This window comes from Balaenoptera physalus (genome assembly GCF_965194825.1).
Source record: "Balaenoptera physalus genome assembly, chromosome: 16".
Classification (NCBI taxonomy): Eukaryota; Metazoa; Chordata; class Mammalia; order Artiodactyla; family Balaenopteridae; genus Balaenoptera; species Balaenoptera physalus.
In genome coordinates, this window is record NC_138898.1 from 51,002,210 (window position 1) to 51,023,283 (window position 21,074).

At 40.1% G+C, this 21,074-nt stretch overlaps 2 long non-coding RNA genes across 4 annotated transcripts in view; one reads left to right on the top strand and one right to left on the bottom strand.

The window, feature by feature from the left end:
- The window catches only part of LOC309645926, a 29,619-nt gene extending 14,828 nt beyond the window's left edge, over positions 1–14,791 (top strand). Inside the window, exon 2 of the long non-coding RNA XR_014255131.1 lies at positions 14,447–14,791. This is a non-coding gene — a long non-coding RNA (uncharacterized lncRNA). The remainder of the gene's footprint in view (positions 1–14,446) is intronic.
- Positions 1–21,074, bottom strand: part of LOC309645913 — a 253,739-nt gene that overhangs the window by 66,951 nt on the left and 165,714 nt on the right. The window lies entirely within an intron of this gene.

The following is a 21,074-nucleotide window of genomic DNA, read 5'->3' on the forward strand; positions in this document are numbered from 1 at the left end:
TTCATGATCCCTTTGTTCCTATGGCGACCTCTGTCTCCCCGATTCCTGCTGTCTTACCGCATCAACCCAGACATCCAGCCAGCCCCTTGACATTGTTTTCCACGCACAAAATATCCCACCCACAGAAAATGCTTATGAGTAGGGTAAGGGAAGAGAAGACTTCCCGGTGCAGTAAAACGAAAGTTGTCAGTTTAATATCAGGCATCTTGGAATTTCCTCCAGGTGCCTGAGCATACAGCACCCTCCACCAGCTCCTAAACTCCAGCATCAGCACACGCTGCTATCTCCCCTCTCCCCACCTGTTTCTCACTCTTCTCTCCTGCTCTCAGGCACACCACGCATACCTCCTCTGGTGCCACACGGAGCTCTTTAGGCGTATTTTATAGTCCTGCCTCTTTTCACACCCTTTCCCCCCTCAGGATCTCAGCTACTCAAAGAAAAGCTACTTTTGGTCATTTCCAAATAAGAAACACTCTAGAACTAGTAGCTATTAAGAGAATGGACATTTCACCTCCATAGATGAGCACAATTCCTGTTTTCTTTGAACCCCTTAAAGCCTGCATCATTATATAGATTCTTTACGCTGTTGCAGTATGCTAATGGAACAGAAGGAATATGTTCTATGCCAGGGAGAGGCTATCCTCTGAGTCACAGAAAGGCTTGCAGTGGACAGGAACCCCCAGCTCTACTAAGCACAAGGCTCAGAATCTCAGAGTACGGCAGTGTTAGATGAGGAGGATTTTAAGATCCCACGGAGCTAAAAAGGATTAATGCAAACTTTTCAGGTTATGACTATTTTTTCTTTAAAGTCACCTAAATGACAATGATTATTTCTACATGAAAATAAACATCTGAGCCTTCATTCCTCAACACATGACTGTTACCTATAACCCCAACATTGCTTTAATTTCCTGGGTAAGTAGCTGAAACAGAAGCAGAAAACCATTTTGGGGACTGGCTCCTCTCATTCAGAGTTCCTTTTTGTTTTTTCTTTTTTTTTTAATGGTGAGCTGTATTTTTGGGTTTTTGTTTTTTTTAATTTTATTTATTTTTGGCTGCGTTGGGTCTTTGTTGCTGCATGCAGGCTTTCTCTAGTTGTGGCGAGTGGGAGCTACTCTTCATTGTGGTGCACGGGCTTCTCATTGCGGTGGCTTCTCTTGTTGCGGAGCATGGGCTCTAGGCGCACGGGCTTCAGTAGTTGTGGCACACGGGCTCAGTAGTTGTGGCTCGCGGGCTCTAGAGCGCAGGCTCAGTAGTTGTGGCACACGGGCTTAGTTGCTCCACAGCATGTGGGATCTTCCCAGGCCAGGGATCAAACCCGTGTCCCCTGCACTGGCAGGCGGATTCTTAACCACTGCGCCACCAGGGAAGTCCCCAGAGTTTCTTTAACATAGTGGTTCCCCAACCTTAGGGTTCCCCAGGATGCCCTAGAATTCTCATTAAAACACAGAGTGCTTGGCCTCACCCTGGAGTTTTTGATTTAGTAGGTCTGCAGTGAGAATGTCTGTTTCTAAATGCAAATTTGGAGACTTTAAAATTTAAAGATTAGACCTTTTTTGTGTTTGTGTGTGCACGTGCACACATGTGAGCATGGACTGACCCTACACGTCTCCCGTAAATGCGGGCTTATTTTTCAGTTTTCATCTTTATAGCCTAGACTCCTTTCAATTCCCCAGGCAGACTGGGGAAGATTTTGGGAACACAGAGATGATAGCACACCTGACTGATTATCCCACCTATATTCGGCAGATGGCATTTAATCCAAACCAGAAATCTAGAACCCCTAACTGGCTTCTGATTACCTCAGAAGACAGGACACTTCTGGCAGACAAGGTTTTCAGAGCTTTCCAGGCAAGGGAAAATAGATCAGTTATAATGGTAAGGCCAGCCACACTAGGACTGCACCTCAATTTTCGAGGGTTCTTCATTGCAGGAATAAAGTAAAGGTAGCTATGGGGTAGGGAGAATAAAAGGGCCTATGAATCTGTTGGCCTGTTCGCATGTTTACCTTCATCAGGACAACTGTTCTCCCAGAACCCTCCTAAGACCCTGGGATTTCCTTGTCCTGAGCTCTCTTTAAACCTTGGGGACCATCTATTCACCCTGACAATTGGCAGCTACCTGTCTTGGCCAATCTTACCATAACAGCTGGCTGCGATGTGTCTCATCCAATGTTGCTTCCTGCTAAAACTGAAAACTGTATGTACTGGGACTTCCCTAGTGGTCCAGTGGTTAAGACTTCGCCTTTCAATACAGGGGGTGCGGGTTCAATCCCTGGTTGGGGAGCTAAGATCCCACATGCCTTGCGGCCAAAAAACCAAAACATAAAACAGAAACAATAGTGTAACAAATTCAATAAAGACTTTAAAAATGCTCCGTGTCAAAAAAAATCTTTAAAAACAAAAAAAGAAAAGAAAACTTTATGTATTGCATGGCTCCATTTTAACTGATTATTTTATATAGGGTAACATTAATAACCAGAGATTTTTCACGTGTAATTACACGGGACCCCCAGACATCATGACTCTCAGATGGAGAGTCCCGGTAACCCAATGCCATTCAGAATAATTAAAGCTTTCTTCTTGTCATCTGTTTTATTCTTCTGAAATTGGAATGCAAAAAAAATCACAATTCATTGAGCCAGCTTGAGGTTTAGCTCAGTTAGTTAGGTTTTACAGTGAAGAATTACTTTGTTATTAAGTCTTTTATAACAAAAAGGGAATTGTGTTTAAAACAAAGTGCATCTTAAATCATGAGAAGCTGGATTATCTTGCAGCTGAGAGGCAATGCTTACCTGAACATACATTACTAGAGTGCACGAACCAGAAGTGTCCTGAAAATGTTTTGCTACTTCTCCACTAATTGAAGAGGAGGATGGTAAGAAAGGAAGCCCTTGGTAAAGCTGTGAATTCGTGAAAGACTGTCTTTGTTCACAGCGTCCTCCTTCAGCTTTTACCTTTACCTAATTGGATATATGGGTGCATTCTTGCAACTTTTCTATAATACTTAAATCATTACAAAATAAAAAACATTAAGTATACAGTGACTGTGGTTATTATTGAGTGAAAGGTGGGTCCTGACAGTAAGCACACTCTTCACTTTTCTGATATTCTGTATTTCGCCTCTATTCCTTCAAAAATATTGCTATTCTTAGTCATGCTGTTTCTGGGGAGAAAAATAAAGTTTTTCTAGAATACAATTTCTGTTAATTTCATTAAAAGAAAAATTTATCGTCTATGAATTCAAAGCTCTCCACTGGGGTTTCCCTGGTGGCCCTGTGGTTAAGAATCTGCCTGCCAATGCAGGGGACACGGGTTCGATCCTTGGCCCGGGAAGATCCCACATGCCTCGGAGCAACTAAGCCTGTGCTCCACAACTACTGAGCCTGCGCTCTAGAGCCCATGAGACACAACTACTGAGCCCAAGTGCCACAACTACTGAAGCCCGTGTGCCTAGAGCCCGTGCTCCGCAACGAGAAGCCACCGCAATGAGAAGCCCACGCACTGCAATGAAGAGTAGCCCCTGCTCACTGCAACTAGAGAAAGCCCGTGCACAGCAACGAAGACCCAACACAGCCAAAAATAAAAACAAATAAATAAATTTATTTTAAAAAAAAAACTCTCCACTGCTACACTCACCAACCCTAATAGCTAATATTGAGTACTATAATATGCCAATCACTTTGCAAGTTGCTTTATTCCATGGAATCCTCATAAAATCTTTAGAGGTAATTTCAGATGAGGAAACTGAGGCAGGGAGGTAAACTAAACAGCCCAATGTTAGTGTGAAAACTCATGCTATCTTCCAAAGGTGGGAACTCATTTTTTGCTTCCCAGTAGAGGGGGAAATCCAACACCCCACAGGGAGAAGGACAGCTCCCATAATAGGCCCTGCTGGCTGTAAAATAGACTATTTTATAGGGTGATATAAAAAGCAGGCAGAAAGGTGATGTTAATGACACTTGAGACTCCTTCTTGGTATCTTCGCAATTCTAGATGCTGAGCGGGAAAACTTCTCTGTCCCTAATTGCTTTTGACAGTCTTGAAAATGAAGTCAGGTCAAAGTTACAGTCAGAATATTTAGTCAGAATATTCAGGCTGCAGCCGAATTTATTATGAGAGGACAGAGAAGAACTTGATTTTAGTATATACAACTCAGTCATTGCTTAAAAAAAAAGAGTTAGTAGAGGCAAAGGTGAAAACATATATAATTGAAGGAACAATAATAATTATGAAGATGCAAGGTACATTCCTATAGAACCCAGTAAATACCCAAGTCAGCGCTTAAATCATAGCTTGTAAATTTATCTGTCCTCTGTGATGCTAAAGCAATGTTCTAAACCTGCAAAGAAATGATGGAACTGAATAATGAAAAGAACGAAACGGAACACTGTCCTTGCAACTTCAATGGCCCTGTTCTTCAAAAGAACTCATCATCTCTCATGGAGAGACCCAGAAACTCTTTAGAAACACGTTCCTTCCTCGTTCTGTGACTCTGCCCTATTTGCATGGGCCCCCCGTTTCCTCCTGCCATTTCCCCTGACTGCCTCGCCCCTGACGCTCTTCTTGACCTGTTTGGGTCCTGCCACGCTCCACGGTCGGCCCAGTTTCACTCTTCCAACATCCCACACAACACAAATGTCCTCTCCAAGACAGTTATCACACATGGTCTCGTGGTCATTCTCAAATTATTGTCTTCAATGGCAGTTTAAATCATGAATCCTATTTTAACGTTTAGTATAACACAGCTTTGTGTTTTTATCCAGTTTGGAAGTTTTTTAAGGCCAGGTTTGTGTCCAGCGTGACTTGATGGAGAGTGGGACCCTTGGCTCTGGTAGAAATGGCAATGGGGCTGTTGGAACAAAGTGGAGGCGGAGGGGAGGGGAGACAGCCCAAAGATGCTGGGGCAGAGGTGAGACATACAGTAAGCAATTTATAAGGTACAGAGCTCGAGAGAGAGAGAGGTCAGGTAGATCCAGATAAAGAAATGGGGAGAAAAAAAAAAGGATTGGGGAGAGTAGTACTAGAAGTTTGGAAGCCAGGGTCAGATAAAATTAGCTGCTGACTCTCAACGTTGAAGATGTTTTAAACGACGTGCAGAGAAACTGCAAACTGCGAAAATGAGGCAGAATGATGTAAAAGAAAGAACATAAGCTTAGGAATCAGACAGCTGTATTTGGACTCTGATTCTGCCACTTCCTAATTGAGTCAGATCAGGCCAGTTCCTTCAGCTCTCTGAGGTTTCCTCAGCTGTAAAAAGGAGATAAAACGACTTATCTCTAAGTACTGCTGGGAGGATACAATGAGATAACGTATGTGAAGAGCCCATCATGATGTCTACACCCTGCAGCTGTGAATGCATGCCCCTTTCTTTCTACTACAGGGGAAATGTGAGAAGAATTACAGGATTGGAAGTGGGCTCAGTGGGAAAACATGGGAGATATTTTGAGACCCAAGGGCCAACCTAACATACATGTAGTAAACATCTGAGTTCCAACTCCATGATGATGAAAGAAAGAAGAGGACAAGGGAAAACAAGTGCTGATCATGCACCTCTTATGTCTCAAGCAGTCTGTTGGGTTCTAGGGAGTCACGGATAGTGAATAAGACACAGTCTTTGCAGCCTGAATCCCAAATAACCGGAAGTCTCTTGTAGCAGATTAAATACCCAGTCTGGAAAATTTAAATAACATTATTTAAAGACAGAATATAAGCTGGAGTAGGGACTTCCCTGGTGGCGCAGTGGATAAGATTCCGTGTGCCCAATGCAGGGGGCCCGGGTTTGATCCCTGGTCAGGGAACTAGATCCCACATGCCACAACTAAGAGTTTGCATGCCGCAACTAAGGAGCCCACATGCTGTAACTAAGGACCTGGCCTGCCACAACTAAAATCCAGCCTAAATAAATAAATAAAATTAAAAAAAAAAAAAAGAATATAAGCTGGAGTAAATAATTACATGCTAGTCAGCTTAACACCATTTGTGGAAAAATACTAGAAACAGTTTTGTGAAAGGAACAACTTGACAATCATAAGGTAATTTGATTAGGAAGAGGCAATATGCTTCTAACGGGAGCGATGTTCTGACAGCTCACTTGTTGGCTTTCTCTGACAAGTCATTTACTGCCATTGTGTCTGACTTCAGACCAACACCCCTCCTAATAACTATAGAGAATTTGGACCAGTAATCATATGATAGCTAATAGCTTAATATTTTTTAAGTGTGGAAATAGAACAAAGAATAAAAACAAAGGAATCCAATTTTAAGCTATCTAAATGTTGAAGGTGAAAGAGACAGTATGTAAAGAATATATAGTTCAAATCTGAGAAAATCCCAGATAAAATGTGAATTTTTAAATTTCCACAGAGTTTGCATTTGGAACATGGGTAAGTATTCTCATTCTTTCAAAAATACTGTATGGAAACCAAAAGATTCGTTAGAAAATTTTAGTTAGTGAGTGCATTAATCAATGAATGTATTAATAAACTAAGGACCATTTAATGAAGATGGTTAGTGGAGGTACCTGGGGATGAACCTACCCCAGTGCCTCAGATAACACATGGCACTATCACCCCGCCTTGATTTTCTCTTCGCCTTGATTTTCTCTTCGCCCTGATCAAGAGCTCCGCCTAAAGTCAGATGCTAGAAGGTGGCCGATCAATGACTTCTGTCCAGCCATGAGGACGTCCGGCTCTCTGTCCAGGCACTCTATGAAGGCTCCAGGTAGAATGTGGTGAGGGCACAACCATCTATTCTGGGTCAGCTTCATGTCAGATTCACTCCATGCTGGGGGTGGGATTGTCCCGCCTCCTGTCTCAAGTGCTCTGGGGTCTCACTGTCCTTTGGATGTGCAGATCCCATTCCCCCCCAGAGCAGCAAATTCATATTAATATTTCCCTTCACTTCCAACGGTGAATTCTTGCCTTTCTCTGGCACTAACCTGCTGTGTGATCCTGAGCAGACCGTATCATTTATCTTGTCTTGTGGAGACAATCACAGCCATCTCGCCGCCCGTCAAGCTGTAAGGTGCCATCTTTCAACCAGAATAGAAAAGCATCATCCCCTTTATCCCTTCGGAGGCCTTCCTAAAATACCTTCTGGATTGGAACGATAACATCTGTGCTACCTATCTTACCAGGTTATCTGGGTGTTGAAATAAGCTAAATCATGTCAAAGGTTTTTGAAAAAATTGAAATGAATACAGGACAGCAAAATAAGACTTTTTTTTTTAACACTACCATTTTCTATGAGATCAGTTTTTGCAAACTTCCTAGAGGAGATATTTAAGTAATATTACTGCAAATAATCTCTAAACATTTGACTCTGTCACAAAAGACAACTTGATAAGTGAAACATTTTTATTTGTTCATTTTTCACTACAAAGATAAAAACTAAAGCTGAGATGAAAATTAATGATATGGAGACATCTGACTCTTTAACTCCTTCATGACTGCTACGTGTTTTATTCGTCTCTGTCTCCCTAGGATCAAGCAAAGTGCTGATCCCCCAGTAGAAGCTTCACAGATAATTCTTGAACTAAGAAACATTCTCCAGGCCACATGGCTCATCTAAATAGTACAGATCCTCAAGTTCCCTTGTTTCTCTATGAATAAAGACAGTGCACGATTAATTCTCTTCACATGAATGTTTGTGAAATGCCAAACACCTTTTTGAAGAATTCAGTGAATTATCTCCTATTGCCTTACTATTTCTTATGATGATAAATGTTTCCTAGTTCCCTCAAATACACATGAAAGCCTTTTCTTTCTCTCCTGATGGTCAGAGCATTGCTGGACTTCCTGTCACATGGGAAGAATGAGGGCTCCAGTGCAAAGTCTGGGCTGCACACCACTTTGTGTTAGTGAAAATGAAAGGAAAAAGAGAAAAAGGGATTGGAAATTAAATTGATAGAAAAAGTTCCTCATATGGCTGGTGAAGTGACCCACAGACCATGTGGCACTTCACCATTGCCAAGAATAATCTGCAATTTGGTCAGAAGTCATATAACTCACCTTAAAACTGGAGAGACAAGGGGTTGCCTGGAGATGGGGTGTCGGGAGAGATGGATTGCAATGGGACACAGGAAACAACGGTGATGTTTGGTATTTTGGTCTTACTGGTCGTTTCATGGGTATATACATCTGTCAAAACTCATCCAACTGTATATTTTAAATATGTCCAGTTTATTATAGATCAATTGTACTTGAGTAGAGTTGTCAAAAAAAAAAAAAAGGTGAGGGGGCAAGACAAAGAGCACAGTAAGAATTAGCAGGTGAGGGAAAGAAAGAACCTTGGCTTTAATCCTAGTAGGGCTCTAAAAATCATCGAATGCCATATTTCCTAAAGTGGGTTTTATTCAACAATAGTCTTGAAAGATGAGAGGAAAGTGTGCTCCAAGGTCAAATAAATGTGGGGAAAGGATGCATGTTTTCCATCAGAATATGTTAGCATAATAAATGGGCTTTAAGAAGTCCTGTAAAAAATTCTCATTTAATTTATTTCATCTGGCATTCCCCTAATGTATTTCAAGTGACATCTATTCCAAATACTCTTGTCTAATTCAACTCTTTCATGTAGACATAAGAAAAGCCATGTGGGTAATTAGGAGACAGTGCTCATTAAGAGAACAGGCTTTGACAGACAGATGTCTGGGCCTGTTCCACTATTTACTTCACAGTGGGATCATGGACAAGTCATAGAAACCCTCCAAACCTCAGTTTTCCTCTCTGTAAAATGGGATAAATAATAGACCCTAAATCATTGGACTGCTCTGAGGACTAAATAAGTAATTTGTGAAAATGCTTAGGGCAGCACACAGCAGGCTCCAATAAATACTAGATTTTATGGGTTAGTAGGAAAGCTGTGACTACAGTTCACATTTCAGATGTCCCCCAGCCCATCACCTCAGATTGCTGAGCCATCAGCAAGAAAACTACCTCTGAATTGGTCAGGCTCTCCGTGGACATTCATTGCCCACACTTAGTATTCCACAGCTGACCTCCTCCCTCTTTGTCATTCACACCATCTTACAAGTAGCACAGGGAAAAAAGCAAAGGATGTAGAAAGACTGACTCCGTGAAAGAGAAGTTCATCCTCCTGAGGTTAAATTTGCCGCTCTACTCAAATCAATCAAAAATTTTTGTGACATTTTTGTCATTCCTCCAAATAAAGATACAATTAACCTCCAGGAGGTGGGGGCTTGGAGTGGGAAGAAGTATAAAAGTAGCAAACTCAGAGAATCTCTGAAAAAACAAAAACCAGAAACCAGCTCTCCACTTGTTTTACCTGTGATGGACCTGAACCAAACACCCAGACACTTAATTCAGATTACCGAGAAGTGCCGCTGATGGTTAATATTCAGATGCACTTTTATTTAATTATCCTGCTCTATCCACAAGTCCTCATCTCCAAATTGACGACATGAACGATCTGCACTCCATCAGAGGTGGAGCCCACCGCACAGCACAGGCAGCCTTTCAGAACACACGCTGGGAAAGGATGGGGTTGCCATAGCAACATCATCCAGCACTCCCCTTAGCACCCTCCTTGCCAGGCTCTCATCTTCCCTGGCAGATTTCTTTATTTTTTCACTTCATGATTTACACGGACAAAGAGTGCAGAGGGGCAGTTAATGCCACACCATGCTAAGTGCTAGACCGCTGTCTTGCTACAGCACCCAGGATCAACAAAGTAATTATGTCCAGTTATTCCCAAAATGGGATGTACATGAGAATCATCCGTAACTTAAAGCCTGGGTGCCTGGGCCTGACTCCAGACCTATGAACTCATTCTTCCTAGTAATTCAGCCTAGGAATCCAGACATTTAATAAGCTCCATGAATCTAGGGAGACATTAATTCACTCCAAATCTTTTATTTTGTACATTAAAAAAAATGAGATCCTAAGGCCCTGGGAAATGAATGAGCCAAATCTCCTGACCCTTGGCAACTTATCTGTATTTGACACTCAAACTGAGCCCAATTTGATGTCCCCAACTTCCAGGAGAATTATCTGCATGTACCTGCTCTGTGCCTAGTCTTATGGTAACATGCCTTTCCCCAGATTCTCTGCCTCTAATTTGCTTGATTGATTAGCTGCTTGGCTTGTCTCTAAGTGTGGCTGATTATAAAGATTCTCTGGAAAACCTAGAAGAAGCTTCCAGCTCCCATGTGTTTGTATTGGCTTCTGTACAGATTTTCCATCAAATAAATAAATCTACAAACTTTATTTCTGGGCTAGATAATGGCTAAAATTCCCCTCCTCCACCTTGTGAATATTTTATAATCCTTTGAAATTGGATTCAGAAATAACACACCGTCAATGAATTCTGATTATTTGTAAATTAAGATAAATTTATTTTCCAGTCTTTAGAATAAATGGTAACTTTTCTTTGATCCCTTAGAGTTTATGAAAGATACACTAAACGTGGGACATGCCTATAGGAACAAATTAAAGATATACTATTTTCTATTTATTTCCAGTCTACCAGCTCTTGGAAATTGGTCAAACATCAGTGAATTTCCCCCAAGCCAGAACCTGGGTGGTCAGCAACTCTATATAAGAATCAGACTGAAGGCTGTTAGACTGAAATTCTCAGTATAAATGATGCCTTTGGGTAATAACGTCCTACCTCTACTTAATCCAGATTCGTCTGGTAGGGTGGGGAATATAAAGAACAACCCTGTGAAGTAGGTACTACTATTTGTCTGACTCCTTTCAGCTAAAGCGGAATTTCTCAGCCTCAGCACTACTGACATTCTGAGCTGGATAATTCTTTGGTGCAAGGGCTGTCCTGCACATTGCAGGATGTTTAGCAGCACCCTTGACCTCTACTCACTAGGTACCAGTAGCCTTCTTCTCTGTTATGACAACTTAAAATGTCTGGAGACATTGCCAAATGTCCCCTGGGGGACAAAATCGCCCTTAATTGATAACCACAGCTCTAGAGTTTACTGGTCTGGGATACCCCATCTCTGATTCTTCCCCACAGCTACTTTTAGAATGTTTTCCCCCATCGCTTCAGCCAAATTACCTACTTAGTTCTTTCCTTTTTAACATCTTTATTGAAATTCATCCTTTTGAAGTGTACAGTTCAGTGGTTTTAGTATATCCACAGAGTTGGGCAGGCTTCACCACAATCTAAGTTTAGAACATTTTCATCACCTTAAAAAGAAACTGCCCATCAGGAGTCACTCCCACCACCTCTGTCCAGCCCTAGACGTTCACGAATCTACTTCCTCTCTGTATAGATTTGCCTATTCTGGACTTCTCACATATACAGACTCATACAATATGTGGTCTTTTGTGACTGCCTTCATAGTGCTTTCAAGACTCATCCATGTTGTAGCATGTGTCAGTAATTCATTCTTTTTTATTATTGAAAAATATTCCATGGCTTGGACATACCATATTTTGTTTATCCAGTCTTCAGTTCATGGACATTTGGGTCATTTTCATTGTTTGTCTAATATGAATAATGCTGTGCTGAACATTCATGTACAATGTGTTTTTTTTTTTTTTGCATGGTTATATATTTTTATTTCTCCTGGCAATATGCCTCCAAGTGGAGCTGCTGGTCATATGGTAAGTCTATGTTTAACTTTTTGGAGGACTGCCAAACTGTTTTCCAATGGCTGCACCATTTACATTCTCACCAGCAGTGTGTGAGAATTCCAAGTGCTCTGCAAATCTACTTCATTCTTGTGATCCGTCTACATCACTAGGGGCTGTCTCCTAGGTGCTTATTCAATTTAGTGGCATTACATATAATGCTATGCCCTTTGGTGATAGAATAAATATAAAAAAAATAAGAAGCATTCTCTTGTCTGCAGTTGGTGAGGTTTTATCATCACCACCTATGCAAGTTATTGTCAGGAAAAAGGGTTAGAAAGCGGTCATTTAAAACCAAAACCTTTGGTTTAAAACACTAACTCCACCTCTACCTGCTTTCACTTAAGCTCTGCATATTTGACATCCCTCTGAAACAACTCACCTCATTCAAATGTGCAGTCTGCAGTTAGCTAATTTTGGAGGAAGTTGACCTTCCAAAGTTGGACTTTCTCATTTTCTGAGTTTTATTTTACTTTTTAATATGTCTAAAGTTACTGTTGGTTATACCAGCTTTAGAATTTTCCTACAACCATGCTTGGAAAGCATACTTTGCCCAATTGTCCAATGTGGTTAAACCAACCAAAGATTGTCTTCCGGAGAGAATTGTGGACCCACTGACAAATGCTTCCTCTGATTACCTTTAAGGGGAGATGAAGAAGACGTTCCTTCAGGAATATGGCCTTTCCCTCAGCTTTTATACCATGTGAGTCCTGACCCTAAGCTCTTGAGTCACTTAAGCAATGGTTCTACATTTAACTGAACCTGCAGGGTGGTTGACCCACAGGTAACAGCACACAGACAACTGGGCACTAAGCACTTGCTATTCATCAGGAGCCAGGCTTACTTTGAAATGTTTTTCTCATTTATCTATCACAACAATCCTGTAAGGTAGATATTATTTCAGCCATTTTATAGGTGAGGAAACTTAGGGAGCTTAAGTAACTTTCCCCAGATCTCACACTTAGGAAATGGCAGAGTTCAAATTTCACCAGGATGACCTGAGCTCGTACTCAGTCTGGTACTTGTTAGGGTATGTAATTTGGAACTCTTGGTGGCTTGATATCTTCAAATGCTTGGCAGAAAGAAACAAGATTTAATTAGAAACACATGATGCATAAGAAATCTTTTCATTCCCCTAGATACTTTGAGATATCCCTGGATTAACTTGGATTTGTAGACAGCCACACACTTGGGCCAAATCATTTTGTTCCCCCTGAAGACTGCTTATTCTGAACTGTGCTGTCACAATCGCTTCAGCCTGTGCTAAGGGATGTTGTCAGAAATAGCCTGATGGCACTAATTTTGGTTATTACTATGGAAAGGCAGTGGTTAAGATCATGGACCAACTGTTGTGTTGTGTCTGTCACTTGTTCCTCATCTGTAAAATGGGCATGTTGGTTGTTTCTACTTTATGTGATCATTGTGAAGATTAAAACAGTTCACACATGTCAAGTACCCATGACACTGCCTGGCACACAGGCAGGGGAAATTGTGTGCCCCATAAGGACATTTGGATCAATAAGGTCTTTGATCCCAAGCAAGAGAAATATATTTGCCTAAATTGAACAGACAAAGGAATTAAATAGAAGGAAGCTCACAGAACCTAAGAGTCAGGGGAGGGCCAGGAACCCCAGGGAGCAGTAAGAATTCAGACAGAGGAAGGAAATGATGAACATGTTGTGTGGTCTGTTTTGAGGATTTATGGAATAAAATGTTGTTTATTTTAAAAAATTATAAATAGTTGTACCTCTTCTGAACAGTTGGTTGGTTTTGACCTTCTGAATATTGTGAAACTTTTAACTGTTCATGTTTCTTTCATGTGATCAAGTCTAAACCATCTAAGTGGCTCATAACTGGCAAACAGATAAACTGTATAGCTAGAGGTTTGTATTTGTATTCTGTCTTCTATTTATTTAGCGATTCTTATGCTCCAGGAAGTATGCTGAGCACCTTAAGTGCATTATTTTCTTTAATCCACATGCTCACCCGCCAACAAAAGCCTGACATGAGGTTATTGTTATTATCACATTTCACAGCTGAAGGCACTAATGTTCAGAGAGACTAGGTGACCTTCACAAGGTCACATGGCTATAAGGAGCAGAGTTGAGTTTCAAGCATTTAAAAGTAACAAGAACTTTTTACAGTTATACATAACTTCTCAGCTCACTTTAAACACACCTTCAATTATACTTTTAAATAACAGTAGTGATGGTGTCACAGCCATTGCTAACATTCATCTACTGTGTACTGTGCACCAGCACTGTGCTAAATGAGCTACATTCAATACCTTGTAGAATTTTGCAGCAGTGTTACAGACTGAATTGTGTCACCCAAAAGTTATAGCTTTAAGCCTTAACCTCCAATGTGACTGTATTTGGAGAGAGGGCCCATAGGAGGGACTGAAGGTTAGATGACTCATAAGGGTAGGACCCTAATCTGATAGGACTAATGTCCTCTTGAAGAGGAAGAGACACCAGGAGTGCATGCACATGCAGAGAAAGGCCATGTGAGCACAGAGAGAGAAGGTGAACACCTGCCATCCAAGAAGAGAAGCCTCAGGAGAGATCAACTCTGCTGACATCTTGATCTTGGACTTCCAACCTCCAAAACTATGAGAAAATTAATTTCTTTTAAGTTACCTCGTCAGCCCTAGCAAACTAATATAGGCAGGTATTGTTATTGTCACCTGTTTAAGGAGAGAAAAGATTCCTGACATTGGATTTGGCAGTAATTTGTTGGCTATGACACCAAAAGCAAAGGCAACAACAACAAAAATAAAAAAGATAAATTGGATGTCATCAAAATTTAAAACTTCTGTGCATCAAATAACACAATCAGGGCTTCCCTGGTGGCCCAGTGGTTGAGAATCTGCCTGCTAATGCAGGGGACACGGGTTCGAGCCCTGGTCTGGGAAGATCCCACAGGCCGCAGAGCAACTAGGCCCGTGAGCCACAACTACTGAGCCTGCGCGTCTGGAGCCTGTGCTCCGCAACAAGAGAGGCCACGATAGTGAGAGGCCCGTGCACCGCAATGAAGAGTGGCCCCCGCTTACCGCAACTAGAGGAAGCCCTTGCACAGAAATGAAGACCCAACACAGCCCAAAAAATAAATAAATAAATAAATAATAATTAAAGGTGCTAATAATTTAAAAAAAAAAAAAAAGAACACAATCAATAGAGTGAAAAGGCAGCCCACAGAATGGGAGAAAATATTTACAAATCATGTGTCTGATATCAGGTTAATATCCAGAATATATGAGGAACTCCTACAATTCAACAACACCAACAAAATATCTCAATTTTAAAATGGCCAAAGGACTTAAATAGACATTTCTCCAAAGAAGATACACAAATGGCTACTAAGCACGTGAAAAATGCTCAAGATCACTAATCATCAGGGAAATGCAAATCAAAACAATAATAAGATAACACCTCTTACCCATTACGATGTCTCCTATCAAACAAAACAGAAACAGATAAAGAAGATAGCAAGTGTTGTCAAGGATGTGAAGAAATTGGAACCCTCGTGCACTGCTCACTGGAACATGAAATGGTGCAGCCACTATGGAAAACAGTATGATGATTCCTCAAAAAATTAAAAATAGCATTGCTATGTAATCCAGCAATTTCATTTCTGGGTATTTGTCCAAAAGAATTGAAAGCAAGGACTTGAAAAGATATTTGTATACCCATGTTCATAGCGGCATTATTCACAATAGCCAAAAGGTAGAAACAACCCAAGTGTCCACTAACAGATGAACGGATAAACAAAAGGTTGTATATACATAAAATGGAACATTATTCAGCCTTAAAAAGGAAGGAATTCTGACATATGCTACAACATAGATGAGCCTTGAGGACATTATGCTAAATTAAATAAGCCAGACACAAAAAGATAAATATTGTATGAGTACTTATATGACATATGTACAGCAGTCAAAATCATAGAGACAGAGAGTAGATCGTCAGTTGCCTACATTTTGGGGGCCCGGGAGAGGAGGAAATGGGGGAGTTATTGTTTACATGTAATTTCAGTTGTGCAAGACAAAAATAATTCTGAAGATGGATGGTGGTGATGGCTGTACAACACTGTGAATGTACTTAATGCCACTGAATTATACATATAAAAATTATTAAGATGATAAAAATTTATATGTGCGTTTTACCACAATAAAAATTAAGCCACATAAAAACCCCATATATTTGTAAATTTTTAAAAATTCCAAATTACTCAGAAGTAAAAGAAGAAATTATAATAAATTCTTTAAAATCTTAGAACTGGGGCTTCCCTGGTGGCGCAGTGGTTGAGAATCTGCCTGCCAATGCAGGGGACACGGGTTCGAGCCCTGGTCTGGGAAGATCCCACATGCCGCGGAGCAACTGGGCCCGTGAGCCACAACTACTGAGCCTGAGCGTCTGGAGCCTCTGCTCCGCAACAAGAGAGGCCGCGATAGTGAGAGGCCCGCGCACCGCGATGAAGAGTGGCCCCCACTCGCCGCAACTGGAGAAAGCCCTTACACAGAAACGAAGACCCAACACAGCCAAAAATAAAAATAATAAATAAATAATAAATTTAAAAAAAAAAAAAAATCTTAGAACTGGATAGTAATTTTAAAAACTCTTCTTTCCAAACAGATGAGATATAGATAAAATGGTATTTTAAATCCTTAAAATTTTAGGAGAAAAAAATAAGAGCATAGTCTTTTCAATTGCACGATGAGAAACAATTTCTTAGGACAAAGAAAACTTTTTTAAAAACTCTTTAGAAGTGTAGATATGCCAGAATCTACAATTTCTGTTCACCAATAACCCCATTAAAAAGTGAAAAAGCAAGCCACAGCCAGGAAGAATATGTCTGCAGTTCATGTAACAAAGAAAGGACTGCTATCCAGAATACATAAATAGATTCTACAAATCAATAAGACAAATCGCTCAATAGAAAAATGGACAAAACATATGGAAGGAAAAGTGACAGAAGAGAGAACAAAGAATACACATATGAAAATACATTCACTCTCACTACTCATCAGGGAAATGGAAATTCAAATAACAGTATGATAGCATTTCAGAAATTTCCGTTGGCTACTGTGAGTCTGAGGCTACTAAGTGTGGAAAAGATGCAGAACAAAGGAACTCTCATTCACTGCTGCCGGGAGGGTCAATTGACACAACATTTGGGGGAAAAACTGACAGCATTTGTTAGAGTTGAAGATACATACATCTGGTGACCTAGCAATTTTATTCCTAGGCACATAGAGAAACTCTTGCACATGCGGTCAAGAAGATATATATACAAAATGTTTGGAAGAGAATGTTGTAATAGTAAACATTTGGCAACAGCATAATTCCATCAGCAGGAGCCTGGGTAAATCAACTGTAGCATATTTATACAGTAGAATACAATCCAGCAATGAAAATACATCAACCAAAACTACAGAAAACAATATGGATAAATCTTACAAGCATAATGTTGAGGGGAAAAAATCAAGTTCCAGAAGAAAGTATATTATTATTTTATTTATAGACATTTGAAAAACATGTAAAACTGTATGGGCCCAAGACTAAAATTACTGAGTCTTAGGATATGTTAATCTTTAGTTTTATGAAATAACACCAAATGTTTCTTAGGGATTGTTTTGTATTCTTTCATCAGTCAGTCAGGTGCAGCCACAAGGCTGGGACACAAGAGAGACACAAGGAAACAAAGTTTATTACACTCTCAGGTCCGAGAGACACAGTCACCCATGCCATGAAGGGAGCCTGTGGGAGGAGCGCCAGGGGAGTAGGCTCAACCAAGCAGGTAGGGAGCAGAGAGAGAGAGCGTGCGCCCTGGGAGCAAGATCTGGGTGGAGAGCACCAGCAAAAGGCAGAAGGGGATTTCATTGGTGCACCTGAATGTCACTCAGTTAGGACAAATTAATTCTTTGGGCAGTCTAAATCCCTCTTCTCCCCAACCCTTCATTTCAGTAAAGCCTGCCCTACACAGAAATAGTAAGAGAATGTAAGCGCCTCCAGAATTTAGAGAAATCTTTGGGATTTCCCAATGCCCAAAACCAGGGAAAGAGAGATCAAATCAACTTCATCCACATAGCAAAATACTGTAAGGCTCTTGACTTCAGCAGACATTTGGGGAAGCCTGGGTATTTACAAGGGCCGTGAAACTGCATCTGAGAGAAGTTGTATGTAGCTCTCACTGTGCTCCTCCTAGGGAGATGGCAGATCTGTGGACTGTTTAGTTTTCCATGTGAACCTCATGTGATTCTTAGGGTCCATTTTCATGCTCACAGCACAACTCTTGAGTAGGGAAATGGCACTAAGATTGTCATTTACTTAACCATGCTGGCCCTGGGATGTCTCTTGAAGATTGCAAAATGCCAGGTATCAGCCACATGTTCTCATCTTTGAAAGAACCACACGCGGGCTCACACAGTCCATCTAATCTTGAGTTATGATCAGTGAGCATCTCTAGCTCCAACCTGCTCTTTCTCACCAGCCCTCTCCCTCCTTCCAAACAAGGGGCAACAATAACGTCCCACATTCAGCGATGTTCAGAACAGGAAGCTCTTCAAAAGAGCCTGCCTTGACTAAATGCAGTGAAAATCCCCAGCACCACCAAATTTTAGGAATCGTGGCTCATTTTCCCAAGGACAAGTGGTACCCATTCACTGAGGAAATATCAAGTACATAAGCCTCAGTTATTTTTTATTTTTAAGCCTCAGTTTGCTGTTCAGTTATAGGAACACAAGATGTGATTTAATTACCTGTAGGCTAATGTTTTATGTTTTGTTTTGTTTTTAAGGTTTGCATCATCTAGACTGTATTTGGAATAAGGACAAGTAGAGATTCATATTTGCATTTTTGCAAAGAGCTGGCCATCTGATCCAGAGAAATCTATTACATAGCCTTCCTTTTCCCACTTACATTTAATGCCACCTTTAAATACAAGCAATTCCCACATGCATTTGGGTCAATTTCTGAACTCCCTATTTTATTTTGTTAAATTGGCTATTTTCGCCTATACTAAGCTGTTTTTAAATTGTTTCGATTTATATAATGGTTGAATAGCTCATAAGGTCAGTCTCTACTTATTACCCTTCATTTCCCTGGATATTCCCAAATGTTTATTTCTCCAGCTTACCCTTAGTATGATGGAGACTTCCAAAAATAGTGCTGGTAATATTCCCACTGGGATGACTTTGAAAGTATAGATAATGCCGGTAGACTTGATACCTTCACATCATTTGTTCCTCCTACGTGTTTCTCCATTAACCTGCGTGATCTCTTAAGGACCTCAGTACCTCTCCAAACTTTTCTGTGAAAATTTTCGAAGATACAAAAAAGCTGAAGCAATAGTAAAATGATAATCCCTGTACTCACCACTTAGATCCAAAAATTGTTGATACTTGCCATATTTTATTTCTATCTATGGATTTTTAAAATTTTATTAATATTTTTTGCTGAGCCATTTGCAAACAAAATACGGCCATCATGATACTTTATTCCTAAATATATCAATATGTATCTCCTAAAAAAGACATTCTACTGATAATCACAATATCATTATCAAATTATAGGCATCATGATATCTTATTTCTAAATATATCAATATGTATCTCCTAAAAAAAGAAGTTCTCTTACTCACCACAATATCGTTATCACACCTATGTAATTTCTTTAATATCTAATATCCAATCTAAATTCAAATTTCCACAAAAGTTCCAAAAATGCTCTTTATGGCTTTGGGGTTTTTGTTGCCTTTTGCAGCTTTGCCCTATCACCTATCTATCTATCTATCTATCTATCTATCTATCTATCTATGTATTTATCTATCTTCCTATCTATCTATCTTGAAATATAATTCACATACCATAAATATCACCCTTTTAAAATACATGATTTCATGGGTTTAAGTATATTTACAAAGTTATGCAACCATCATTACTGATTCCAGACTATTTTCATTAACCCAAAAAGAAACCCTGTACCCACTTAGCAGTCACTCCCCATGTATTATTCTCCATTTCCCCTCCTACAGCCCATGTCAACCACTAATCTAATTTCTGTCTCTAAGGATTTGCCCTATTCTGAACATTTCATATAAATCAAATCATACAATATGTAGCCTTCTGAGTTTGGCTTTTTTCACTTATGCTATTTTCAAGGTTCATCCATGTTATAATATGAATCAGTCCTTCATTTCTTTTTATTACTGAAAAATATTCCATTCTATAGATATATCCCATATTTTATTTATCCATTCATCAAGTGATAAATATTTGGGTTTGTTTTAAAACCAGAATCCAATTAACGTCCACATGTTTTATTCTGTTGTTATGTCTCTTTGATATACAACAGTCCTCTACCTTTTTTTGTCTATGATATTAACTTCTTGAAGAGGCCATTTGCTCTGTAGAATATCCCACACTCTGGACTTGTATGTTTATTTTCTTAAGGGGTTGTTTCATTTTGTCAAAAATTTCAACATAGCAAAATTAAAACCACCAGATCTATAAAATAATATTTAGTAAGAGTTTGTTGTGCATATCAGAACAGTTTGTGAACTGGGAGCTCTCAAACCAACAGTAGAAAGAGACTCAGAGGTACGTGGTGATAAGACAATTTATACAGTGAAAATGCAGAGGGTGTTTATTCTTTAAAATGATTAGTTGTAGGGACTTCCCTGGTGGTGCAGTACTTCAGAATCCGCCTGCCAATGCAGGGGACACAGGTTCGAGCCCTGGTCCAGGAAGATCCCACGTGCCACGGAGCAAATAAGCCTGTGCGCCACAACTACTGAGCCTACACTCTGGAGCCCGAGAGCCACAACTACTGAAGCTCACGTGCCTAGAGCCCGTGCTGTGCAACAGGGGAAGCCACTACAGTGAGAAGCCCATGCACTACAACGAAGAGTAGCCCCTGCTCGCCGCCACTAGAGAAAGCCTGCATGCAGCAACGAAGACCCAACTCAGCCAAAAATAAATAAATAAAAATAAAATAAATAAAATGTTTTTAAATGATTAGTTGTATCACTAGAGTTTTCCAAGTTACAGGGGAGTGTTCATTGCAGCTCTATTTACAATAGCCAGGACATGGAAACAACCTAAATGTCCATGACAGATGAATGGATAAAGAAGATGTGGCACATATATACGATGGAATATTACTCAGCCATAAAAAGAAATGAAATTTAGTTATTTGTAGTGAGGTGGATGGACTTAGAGTCTGTCATACAGAGTGAAGTAAGTCAGAAAGAGAAAAACAAATACCGTATGCTAACACATATGTATGGAATCTAAAAAAAAAAAAAAAAATGGTTCTGATGAACGTAAGGGCAGGACAGGAATAAAGACACAGATGTAGAGAATGGACTTGAGGACACAGGGAGGGGGAAGGGTAAGCTGGGATGAAGTGAGAAAGTATCATTGACATATATACACTACCAAATGTAAAATAGATAGCTAGTGGGA